At 39.5% G+C, this 13,435-nt stretch overlaps 1 pseudogene; it reads right to left on the reverse strand.

Moving 5' to 3' along the window:
- Nucleotides 1-1,946: 1,946 nt before the first annotated feature.
- LOC122468000 lies at nt 1,947-10,231 on the reverse strand (annotated as a pseudogene).
- Between the last annotated feature and the right edge of the window lie 3,204 nt (nt 10,232-13,435).

Genomic DNA, 13,435 nt, shown 5'->3' on the forward strand with positions numbered 1-13,435 from the left:
TTAAGTTGTGTTACTTTGTTGGAGCCACCAAGGAGGCGATACATAATGCAAGTAACCAGAAAAAAAACCCCATCCTACTCACAAATGGAAAAACCAGTGGTGTCCGTATACATGACTGGCTGGATTGAATACACAAATGAAGAAAGTCAGACAAACTTCTAATCAGTTTTGAGACACTCAGTGGCAGTACCTTGTTTCCATTTTATCTTCTGGAATAAAGTTGGCTTGCCTGGAGAGAGAGCAAGCAGCAGTGAGCAATGGGGTTCAGGGGTTTTTGGACTCCATGTCTGTGTTGAATATGACTATGTGTTACCTCCCGATGTCTGTTGCATAGAAAACTTAGTAGTGTGAGATGCTCAGCGAAAAATAAAATCCTGGGGTTGAATAAATATGAGAGATGTTTCATGTTCCATTTTTCTCTTGCAGATTTCCAATGTTTGGTAATATGTTAAAGACTGAGAATTCCTCAGCAAAGGGACCTACTAAGGTATTCACAAAGCAGTTTGTTTTTTATAAAAGTTTATTTGTTTATTTTAAGAGAGAGGGAGAGAGCGAACAGGGGAGAGGCAGAGAGAGAGAGAGAGAGGGAGAGAGAATCTCAAGCAGGCTCTGTGTTGTTAGTGCAGAGCCCAACCGGGGGGCTCCATACACGGCACAAACCCACCAACCCTGAATCATGACCTGAGCTGAAATAAAGAGTCGGTTGTTCAATTGACCAAGCCACCCAGGCACCTCCTCCAAAGCAGTGTATTTAGACCAGTTTCAAAAACCCATTTATCAAGTTCTACTCAAAGTCTGGTAACTGTTATTTCCAAGTGAAGATATAAGCATAGAAATGGAATATATATATTTAGAAATTTTTATGGAAACGTGACACTATGTTTCCCAACAACCCTATGTGTATTCAGGGGATTGTCTCAGTGAGTAGGTATTGACCAGTTCAGGAGTTGGGGATAAGTTTCTTACAGTGTGAGCTTCAGACTAGCCATGTACATAGGGATCACATTACAGTGTGCGAACTTTAAGGGTGATTTCTCAACTACAATGCATGCTCATGCATCTGAGAAAATGGAAACATTTTGTCCATAACATTTGGTTTTTTTTACTGTCATTGTAATTTATTTTTTCAAGAAATAGAAAAGCTTTTTATTATGCTTTACATTTACAGTTTATTAACTAATCAACATCAACATGCAAAAATAAGTGCTAAATACAAACCTCTACCGTATGGTTTTTTGTAAACTACAGTAGATCATTTGATTTGAAAAGTCACAGGTGTTTACTTCAATTGAACTACAAGTTACTGTAAGGATCAGCATTAGATCTACAGTGAGGGAACCATAGGCAGGAAAGTTCTCTGCAGAACTCGGCCCAGTGGATTTCCATGTGAACACATTCTCAAGGAGGAGATAAGGCGGCACGAATGACCTGACATTGAACCTGGCACACCCAAAGCCAGGTCCCAAGGACGCAACTCTGCTGGATGCCTCTACAGGGCATGCTCGTTGGGCATGGCTGCCACCCTTCCTGGCATGTTGGTTGGTGATGGGAAGGAGGGGCCGACAGAAGGAGGACACAAGGGTCAGGGGTGCAGGAAATAACTGACTTTTGTTTCTGAAGTGGTGGAAGCTCCAGGCAGGAAAGTCTCTCTCTGAAAGGGAAGGCATCAAGTAGCTCACGAGTCCTTCAGAATTCTACCAGTGGAAACATATCTCCAAGCACAGATGTGCTCTTGATCTGACTCCTCTCTTTCTAGGAGTAGTTACCATCGCTCACTGATCTTGGGTCACAAGAAACAGAAACACAGGTAGGCAGACCAGGCTGGAGTGCGAAGGCACGGGGCACGCAGGTTTGTGTGGGGTGCCTACATGATGTACACTTTCTTGGATTGTGAGAAGTGCAACACTTCTTTGGTTCTTGGTGGACAGACAGCAAAGGGTTGTAGCTATAGTCGTTGGGCAGCCTCGGGGGCCGGTTGTTCTCCATCATTGAGATGTCTGAGGTCTGCAGAGCAGGTGGGAGTTGGCGCAGTGGGCCAGGGGCAGGGGCTATGCCTGCTCGTTCAGAGAGTGGCTGCACATGGGCCAGTGGGGGCTCTTGAAGCTGCCGTCCCCCTTGGAATATTGTGGTGTCCTTATGGCTGAGAGGTTGGTGTGATGGTGAACACAGAATTGTTCCCCATCTGGTGCAGGTGGTAGTTGTACTGGAACTTCTGGCTCAGCATCAGCCACCTTGGCTGGGTCCAACCAGCTCTATATGCCACTCTGGTGTGCTAATTCACTGAGATGTAGCCGCAGCAAAACAGGTGCCCCGCCATTGTATGGTCCATGTGCTTTCTCTTCCTCATGCTGGCTGCCAGGGGCTGGTTGCTGCTATGCTCCGTAAGGTGCTAGATTCTGTGCTTGCACAGCTTGGTACTCTCCTCCCTCACTTGGATGGACTCCACCACCTGCTTTGGGGATGCTCAGCTTTTCTACTGTGCCATCCAGAAGGCTGACCACAGATTCCTCACCTGGGCAGCTGCTTAAGATCTTCTCCAGCTCAGCCACAACCATGGTGACATGGCTTGTGTCTCAGTCAGTGTTTTTTGGAGAAGTCTGAAGGCATTCATTTAGTGCTGCATGGGACACCTTGAAGGTCAGGTACTCCTTCCTGCATCTTCAGGGTCACGGAGACCTGAGCAGCTGATACCTATACTTCCCTCTTGAATCTGCCAAAACATTAACCACAATCATTGTAATTTAAAATCAAGCTAGTGTTAACATAACTAAGTGAAATTCATATTACTTATTTTTAATCCTAATTTACTGAAAGTGGAAAAAATTTTATTGGATTATTTCTTAAGAAAAGACACACATTGTGGGTGCCTGCGTGGCTCAGTCAGTTAAGCGTCCGACTTTGGCTCAGGTCATGATCTCACGGTTTCAAGCCCCATGTCTGGCTCTATGCTGACAGCTCAAGAGTCTGGAGCCTGCTTCGGATTCTGCATCTCCCTCAGTCTCTCTCTCTCTCTCTGCCCCTCCCTGACTCACACTCTTTCTCTCTCTCTCAAAAACAAACATTAAAGTTTTTTTTTTAAATAAAAAAAAGAAAAGACACACATTGTAAACCAACTGGTGACAATGGCAGTGATCTGAGAAAATGAAGACCAAATAGGTTTGCCCTCAAATTACTCAGAAGTACTATTTATCTTGTACTGAATTTGTGATTTTTTAAAAGTTTTTTTTAAAAAAATTGAGGTGAAATTCACCTAACATAAAAGTAACCATTTTACAGAGTACAATTCACTTCATAATGTTGTGCAATCTGAATTTGCTTTTATGGCTGTGGTTGAAAGTGAGAGAGGAAACCCCTGATGTCTTATTTGTAGAGATACACTGACTAGTGAAGCTAAGACACACTCAAAATGTAAGTGGTTTCTATCCCATTTATAATTGCACCAAGAACCATAAGATACCTAAGAATAAACCTAACCAGAGATGTAAAAGATCTGTATTATGAAAACTATAGGAAACTTATGGAAGAAATTGAAGAAGACACAAAGAAATGGAAAAAAATTCCATGTTCATGGATTGGAAGAATAAATATTGTAAAAATGCCAATACTACCCAAAGCAATCTACATGCAATCCTAATAAAAACTGCACTGATATTCTTCTCAGAGATAGAACAAACAACCCTGAAATTTGTATGGAAACACAAAAGATCCCAAATAGCCAAAGTAATGTTGAAAAAGAAAACCAAAACAGGAGGCATCACAGTCCTAAAGTAGAGGACTTTAGCCTTTACTAAAAAGTTGTAATCACCAAGAAAGTATGGTTTTGGCACAAGGACAGACACATAGACCAGTGGAATAGAATACAGAACCCAGAATTGGACCCACAAATGTATGGCCAACTAATCTTTGACAAAGCAGGAGAGAGTATCCAATGGAAAAAATTCACTCTCTTTAGCAAATGGTGCTGGGAGAATTGGACAGCAGCATGCAGAAGAATGAAACTAGACCACTTTATTACACCATACACAAAAATAAACTCAAAATGATGAAAAACCTAAATGTGAGACAGGAAACCATCAAAAGCCTAGAGGAAAAAACAGGCAACAACCTCTTTGACCACAGCAGCAACAATTTCTTGCTCGACACATCTCTGAAGGCAAGGGAAATAAAAGTAAAAATGAACTATTGGGACCTCATCAAGATAAAAAGCTTCTGAACTGAAAAAGAAACAATCAAGAAAACCAAAAGGTAATGTACAATGGGAGAAGATATTTGCAAATGACATATTGGATAAAGGGTTAGTATCCAAAATCTATAAAGAACTCACCAAACTCCACACCCAAAAAACAAATAATCCAGTGAGGAAATGGGCAGAAGACATGAATAGACATTTTTCCAAAGAAGATATCTAGATGGCCAACAGGCACATGAAATGATGCTCAACATCACTCATCATCAGGGAAATACAAATAAAAACCACATTGTGATACCACCTCACACCAGTGAGAATGGCTAAAATTAACAACTTAGGAAACATCAGATGTTGACTAGCATGTGGAGAAACAGGGACCCTCTTTCAGTGTTGGTAAGAATGCAAACTTGTGCAGCCACTCTGGAAACCATTGCGGAGTTTCCTCAAAAAAACTAAAAATAGAATTACCCGACAACTCAGCAATAGCATTACTAGGGATTTATCCAAAGGATACAGGAGTGCTGATTCATAGGTGCACATGTACCCCAATGTTCATAGCAGCACTTTCAACAAGAGCCAAATTATGGAAAGAGCCCAATGTCCATCAACAGATGAATGAATAAAGAAGATGTGGTTTATATAAACAATGGAATACTACTTGGCAATGAGAAAGAATGAAATCTTGCCATTTGCAGCAACATGGATGAAACTGGAGGGTATTATGCTAAGTGAAATAAGCCAGTCAGAGAAAGATAGATATCATATGTTTCACTCATATGTGTAATTTGAGAAACTTAACAGCAGACCATGGGGGAATGGAAGGGGAAAAATAGTTTCAAACATGGAGAGAAACCATAAGATGTTCTTAAATACAAAGAACAAACTGAGGGTTGATGGGCGGGAGGGCGGGGGAGAAGGGAAATGGGTGATGGGCATTGAGTAGGGCACTTGTTGGGATGAGCACTGGGTGTTGTATGTAAGTAATGAATCATGGAAATCTACTGAAGCCAAGAGCACACTGTATACACTGTATGTTGACTAACTTGACAATAAATTACATTGAAATTTTGAGGAGAAAAAATAAACAAAAAATAAACAAAAAGAAAATGTGTAAATATGAAAAAAACACATTTAGGTGGTTTCACACAGGAAATGAAGAATTTTTCAAACAACAAAAAAATTAGAGAAAATATGGAATTTAAAGACAATAGTATCAGATGTTTAATATTACACATCTAAACATTAGTACTTTGCTGTCTTCTAATAAAGCTGAACTTTAGGAGGTTAGACTACAAGGTGATACTTGTGAAAAATAGTATTGATATAGTCCTGGGAAATGCTGGGTGAATATGAAGCAAGAAGTATACTGAAGTACCACCAATATGACAAGTACAGCTAGTGACATAGTTCTCAATTTTTCCTGATGAAAGCACAGATAATGTAAACATAATAGTAGCCCTTTTGGTAAATGTTCAACTGAATATGGTGGTGGTGTGAAGGAAGAAGTTTATCTTTCAGCTATATTATCAATAAACACAACAAGCTCTGAATTGCATGAAGCCATGAAGGATAACCTACTTAACAAAGGTGGTTTAGAACTTTTTAGTTTTGCATAAGAGGTTGTTCAGATGTTGATGTGACAGTGACAGGTAACTATTCTGGACCAGGTACCAGAATAAGAAACTTGTGGCAGGATATAAGTCAATCCATGGTTTTTTTTCACTGAGAAAGCTCTTTTCTCCCCCATAAAATGTCTGCATGTTCATCATTGTATTTAAAGATGGGGAGATTGATTAGAAATATAAATCCAGTTCTCTAGACCTTCCATTATCCATGTCTTTTGCAGCTCTTCCCAGCAGAAAATTAAATCCATTTTCCCCTCTGTCTGGTTTTTACATGTGTTGGCTAATAGAATGCAGAAGAAAAGGTAGTTTTGACTCTATGCCTCACAGAGCCTTGCCTGAGTCTCTCTTGGACCCCTGCCAATTCTGAGCTAGTCTAATGGGTGACAGGAGACAGAAGTCTCCATTACTTCCACTCTGCCAACAGCCTACTTGCTCCCAGACAAGTGACACTTCCTAGCACAACCACTCCCTCACTGAACAGCCTGCTGATAGCAGCTGCCCAGAGAAGTGCAGCCAAGCTTGACTGAGTCTGGCCTGGGTACCAGAACTGACCAGATGACACAAAGACATAAGAGCAGTCATCAACAATTATTCTAAGTCTTAGCACTTTGGGATAATGTAGTAAAAATTGTGCATTATGTAAAGGTTGAGATGTTAGCATTTGAGATGATTCATTTTATGATATACCATGAGAGCAGATCAGAAAAAACCTGGTATTGTATATCTGTGTGTGTGATGGTTATTCAAAAGAAAAGTTCTGCCAAGAATGTTTAAACTTCTGAACAAACTTGAGTGTTAAGATGAGAAGACAGTTTGGTTCCAACTTTTCTATGATATAAATGGTAAAACCAGATGTGCCCCCTTGTCTGTTATCTTCAGTATTTTCTGTGATCCTAATACTTCTCTTCAAGCAGGAAAGGCAACATGGATTTCAATGACAGATAAAATTGAAGGGCAGAAGTAAAAGTAAGAAATGTGGAAGAATTATGTCTACTGATTATATATAGTAGGCGTATCAGAGTTTGCAAAACAAACAAATACAAGATGTCCAGTAAATTTGAATTAATATTAATAAAAAACAAGTGATTTTTAGTGTATGTCTCAAATATTGCATAGGGCATACTTACACTAATATATACATATTAGTTATTACACTAATATATATAGTTATATATATAATATAGATATAAATAGTTGATATACAAGTGTATATATGTGTGTGTGTGTGTGTGTGTGTAGTTGATCTGAAAGTTAAATTTAACTGGGCCTGTTGTATTTAATGTAGTGATCTTATTACATAATTTAAATTACATTTGTAATTCATCATTCATCATCTATGATTCTGGTTGTCCTTGCATTATTGTCATAACTTCCATGGACAGTACTGGCAAAAGCTAGGGGTGTCTATTTCAGGACAGTGATGTCTGCTGAGTGATACATTGTGCACATGCTCACTGTTGACTCAAATAGAAATTGGGGTCTAGAATGATGATGGGGGAAAAGAAGTGAGCAAGAAACAAATGAAATTTGTTTTATGTAACAAAAGCTAGAATTTAACAGGGGTTCCATAAAGAAACACTATTTTTCATCAGGGAAAAATTGAAACACACACACAGACACATATACAGACACACAGACTTTAATAGGCATGTAAATGTAATGCATAGACTTCTTTTTCTGGGCTTAAACATATAAAAAAATTCTTGTGCTGAATGTAAGATCATCAGTTTTCATTCTCTATGTTGAGATTGCGCTGAAAAAACATCTGAGTTCTTAAAAATAATATATACATTTCTGAGGCAAAGTACTCCATAAAAAAATCTTATCTTCAGCTTATATTTCAGTTAATGATTCTAGAAACTTGAATCTGAACCCCATTGACTAAAAGAGAGGCCGGGTACCCACGAAAAATGACCCTATGTCACCATGGGAAGGATATGTGATAATGACATGCCTGGTCCTTCCCCAAAGAGACCCATCACCATTTACTCAGATTAAAAAAAAAAAACACTGGGGAATTGACATGTCTAGATCATACCTGCTCCCTGGAAGCCACTTGCACCCAGTGACTCGTCCATAGGTGAATACAAAGCCCCAGCTCTCTTGCCTCAAAGATGAGCTGGACTGAGGTATCATGGTGCACTCACTCCCTCTGCCCTTTCTTGCTTTCCTCCCTCTCACAATGTGGTTCCTGAGAGCACTCCCAATGAACCTCCTGCACACAGTTCTCAGAGTCTGTTTCCCAGGAAACCTAACCCTTAGGAGCACGTAATTCTATAATCATTAAATGATTCTCACTTGGACCAATCAAAAATGGGAGGTTTAGTTTTATTTTCTCAGCAACTGGTAATTGGAATGGAATTGTTTAAGGATTTTTTTTGTCATGCTGTTGACTCAGAGGAGTCCTTGTGGGGTCTATCTCCATGATAAGCTGAAATCATCAAACATCCTGCCTTGCCTGCTGATTTCTTCACAACCAGTGTCTAACCATCCTTGAGATAGAGCCCTGGCTAATAGGAGCTGCAAACACATCTGTAAACACTGGTTTACTTAATCCATAAAGGGATTTCTGGGGCAGGAATAAAAGGAGAAATAGTGAAAAATTCTTCCCCCTCTCTCCTTCCCAGATGGTGACAGACAGTTCTCTGCTGCTCAAATTTAACATTGGCTGACTCTGGATACTAACACACTGGATCCCCTTCTGTGGGCAGAAAGAATGGAGTGGGGCTGGCTCTTGGTGGTGGGGACATGTTGGGGGTGAGATTGTGGTGCTAAATATCTTCTTCTGATATTTAAGCAAGGTCCAACATTTAGTACTGCCTAGAGTTCCCAACTTCTTTGTGTGTTAAATTTCAATGGGACACTTAAAACCGGCTATAATGCAGATTTTCCAAACTCAACATATTCGTAAATAAACTCAATCCCTTTGCTCCTTATTGCCATCCTTGCTCACCTTGTATTCCCTGTATTGGTTGTTAGTAACTGTGCTCATCCTGTCCCCCAAATTGGAAATCTGGAAATTATTATTGACCCTATCCTCTTCCTATCCTTCTGCCTACCTCCATGTAATCAGTGGTCCAGTTCTGTTGAGTCTCTCTCCTAAATATCTCTGAAATACATACCCTCTAAGTTATCCTCAGAGCGATTGTGAATTTCAGGACCCCATTGTCTCATGCTCTGACTATTGAAAGAATCTCTTATTAGGTCAATTTACCTATAGTGACCCCCTTCTCACTCTTCTAGTGGAGGAGGATCTCCTCCACTAGATCCTGATCCTGTTTTCTCTTGAGAGGTGACATAGCCCCTCAAGCCTGGCTACTTATTCAGATGATTTTAAAATGTGATCTATGGAGTCTGGAATAAGTCTGCTTTCATCAGTTTTAGATCCTGACATTGAATAAAGGTATTCTCAGCTTGGGAGGATTTGGAAACTATTGTGATGCAGTACTGACTATTTGTATTTCCTCCAAGTTGCTTGACAAGTATTTTCTCTTGTCCATGGATCTTCTCTGTTTGGAACAGTCTTCATTGTTTTTACAACTTGGTAGATCACTGATTATATTTCAAAATGAAGCTTGAAGGTCGCCTCATCTTCGAAGCCTCCATAAACTGAGGGACAGAACTCTTAAGAGGCCATTCAGTTTTATCTTTTACCATTTGGAATGGAGAAAAAGTTCCCACTTCCAACTCTGCAAATTCATGACTTTTTAGGCTCTATTTTCTTTTATTCCTACTGCCATTTCATTTCTGCACTCATTTTATTTTTTCATAAAAATGTACTAACTGCAACCTGTCACAACTAGTGTAGACTAGTTCCATTTTCCAACCTCTTCCCCTTGAGCTATAAGTTCATTAGGCTTATGATCTGACTCCTGAGTCATTACAAATAATGGCTTTACTAGATATTTTGCTACTGTATTACATAGATTATGGTTCTTTTGGCCTTCAATAACAATTTTCTTACAAGTATGCTGCCTGGTACCTAAGTTAATGTTACATATTCTAAATTTTTCATGATGCCCCCAATCCTGATACTAATTTTTTTGTGTGTGTGATAGATTAGGTTTTGCTGTGGTAATAACTCCAAAATGTCTTGGTTTAAAGAAGTAGAGATTTTTTTCTTCTTCATGGTACATGTCTACAATTGGTTAGGTTTCTACATTGTGGTCATTTTGGTCCCCAGACTGTCAGGAATGTGCCATCTGGAGTGTGGATGGTTTCTGTGGCAGGGAGCAAGAGCCCATTGTAATCCCACCTCAATCCTTAAAGCTTCTGCCCAGCAATGATACACATCACTTCTGCTCACACTTTGGTGGTCAAAGAATTCTGTGTGGCCACATCTCACTGCAAGGAGGTGGGAATAAAGTCCTATCTCTGGAATGGGGAATATTTGATGCACTGAACTCATGGCCACCATGTTTCAGTTCATTGATACTTGGAAATATGCAAGAATTTAGTAATTTTATACTTTTCTTTCTTTTTAAAAAATATTTTATTTTTAAGTAATCTCTATGCCCAACATGGGACTCAAACTCATATCCCAAGGTCAAGAGTTGCATGCTGTACTCACTGAGCCAGCTGGGCACCTCTTGTATATTTTCTTTTCCTTTTTTAAATTTACTATTATTATTTTCTAAATGTTTATTTTTGAGGGAGAGAGAGAAAGAGAGCAAGTAGGGGAGGGGAGAGAGATAGAGGGAGACACAGAATCTGAAGCAGGCTCCAGGCTCTGAAATGTCAGCACAGAGCCTGATGTGGAGCCTGAACCCACGAACTGTGAGATCATGACCTGAGCCGAAGTTGGTCACTCAACCAACTGAGCCACCCAGATGCCCCTATTTTCTTTTTAAAGATCTTTAATTGTTAGATTTTTCTTTGTTCACTTTAAATTATGATTTGGAACTCATTTATCCTGTGTCTAGTTTGTCTAGCTTTGTCATTAATCTTTTAGCAAACATGTTTACACATATTTTTCTATCAACGTTAAGAAGTATTGAGAACTCTCATACATTGCCAGAGGGAATGTTTAGCTGCTTTAGAAAACATTTTGGCAATTTCTCAAAATGATAAGCAGAGTTACCACATGACCCAGCAATTCCACTCCTAGGTATTTGACTAAGATTTGAATACATATGTCCATAAAAAATGTGCATACCAATATTTACAGCAGCATTATTAATAATGCCCAAAAAGTGGAAACTGTATGAATGTCCATGAAATGATGGAAGAATAAACAAAATGTGGTGTATCTATACAATGGAATATTACTCAGCTTTAGAAAGAAAGGAATGAAATACTGATATGTGCTACAATATGCTGAACTTCAAAGCCTTAACCACAAATAATGAACATATTGAAATATATTGAACATAATGAAATAACCAGTCATGAGGGGACCACATTTTTATATGATTCCATTTATAATAAATGTCTAGAGTAGGCAGGCTGCCTGGGTGGCTCAGTGGGTTAAGTGTCCAACTCTGGATTTTGGCTCAGGTGGTGATCTAACAGTTTGTGGGATCAAGACCCATGTCTCACTCTTCACAGATGGTGTGGAGCCTGCTTGGGATTCTCTCTCTCCCTCCCTCTCTATCTGTAGGATTTGAAGTCTTCTCCATAGCCAATGATACCCACAAGTTTCAAGATATTGTTCATGAGAACATATCAAGAAACCAAAACAAAAATGATAATTGTATAATAATTTCTGTGACTATATTCCCTAAAGCCAGGATTCACTTGGGCAAATGCCAAACTTTAACCTTGTAGTTGTGTACACATATTACAAAAGAGGAAAAACATCATCCTCTGTGATTCTCAACAGAGTCGAGGGGAAATATGGATAGAAGATTTTGTTTTTTGAAAAATCATATTTCTACTTACTATTGCTTTCATTTGTTTCGAGTCATAGTATTCATTTAGATGTCCCAGATAAATTAAAGGAGGGTATGGGTTATTTCTGTTTGTCCAAAGAGCTCATGGATCAAACTGAATTTAACAATTGCATTTGATACATTGTGTGTGTACCTACAAGTGCATATAACATGTAAATGTTCTGCACTCATGCTAGATCACAGCTCCCATGAACAAGGGGTCATGTCTTCTGTGTCTTCCACATGGAGTCCAGGAAAGCATAGTATATATTTATGACACAGCCTTGGTTTCTTCAATTGTAAATGCTGGATCATGGCTATTTCTCTCCCAATGACTGTCAATGTGGGTAAATTTAAGTAATAATATTCAAGAGGATGTATACAAAAACTGAGTTTAGCTCTGATATTTTCAGTGGTGAATCTTCACTGAGAAGAAAACAAGTGAGGAGGAGAGATTGGGGATTTGGATGTGGGGGCTCCTGCTATGAGCCATTCACTGCATGGAGCTCCTGGAGGTGTGACAAGGCCTACAGGCTTATGGAGGAACAGAGGTCACTGAGCAAGTGAGTAGCCAGGTCCATGATGAGCGGTAACATCTCCATATCCCTCACAGTTTGGCTGGCTGAGTAACATGAGCTCAGCCCTCTGCTGTGGTGACAGTCACATACATTATGGCCATGTGGTCCCTGAGTGCTGTGGGTCTTACTCCTTATCCTGGGATTCTCTGCATTTCCCCATCTTTAATTTTTTTTAATTTACATTTATTTATTTTTGAGAGACAGAGATAGACAGAGTTCTAGCAGGGGAGGGGCAGAAAGATAATGAGACACAGAATCAGAAGCACGGGGTTTGAACTCACAAACCTGAAATCATGACCTAAGCCAAAGTCAGACGCTTAACCGACTGAACCACTCAGGAACCTCTGCACTGTCCCATCTTGAGGGAAGCTGTGGCTGGGCCCACTGTAGCCAATTCAGGTAAAAGCTCAGGATTATGAGGATAAAGCTGAATTTGGGCTCATGTTAAGAGCTTTCTTGCTGTTTAGTTCATTGACTATAGGACTGCCTGACAGATTTGTCAATTAAAATATAGCACACCTGTTACTTATGAATTTCAGATAGATGACAAGTAGTGTTTTAGTATAAGTATATCCCAAATATTTCACATTTAGCTTGGAGTCCTGTATTTTATCTGGCAATGCTAAGTTGTGAGATATGTGAGATATTTCAATCTCACATATAGCACAGAATCATAGATTTAAGTGGAAACTTTAGGGTTTACTTATTCACTGCACTGCATTAGTTAAAACATATCTGAACTGCCCTAATCAAGATTAGATCCTACCTTTATTATTTTTTATTATTTTTTAACGTTTATTTATTTTTGAGAAACAGAGAGAGAGAGAACATGAGCAGGGGAGGGACAGAGAGAGAGAGGGAGACACGGAATCTGAAGCAGGCTCCAGGCTCTGAGCTGTTAGCACACAGGCTGACACAGGACTTGAACCCATGAACCATAAGATCATGACCTGAGCTGAAGTCAGACACTTAACTGACTGAGCCACCCAGACACCCCTAGATCCTACCTCTCTTAAAGAACTCCTTTACTTCAAGGAAATTCTAGAATCTATTCTAAATCTATTTTTGAGGCATCTTTAACCCATGTGTATGTGTGGTGAATGTGTGTGTGTGTGTGTTTGTGTGTGTGTGTGCAAGTATATGTGTGTGTATGTGTGTGCTCATGCACCTGTG

This window comes from Prionailurus bengalensis, chromosome B3 (assembly GCF_016509475.1).
Source record: "Prionailurus bengalensis isolate Pbe53 chromosome B3, Fcat_Pben_1.1_paternal_pri, whole genome shotgun sequence".
In the NCBI taxonomy this organism is placed as follows: domain Eukaryota; kingdom Metazoa; phylum Chordata; class Mammalia; order Carnivora; family Felidae; genus Prionailurus; species Prionailurus bengalensis.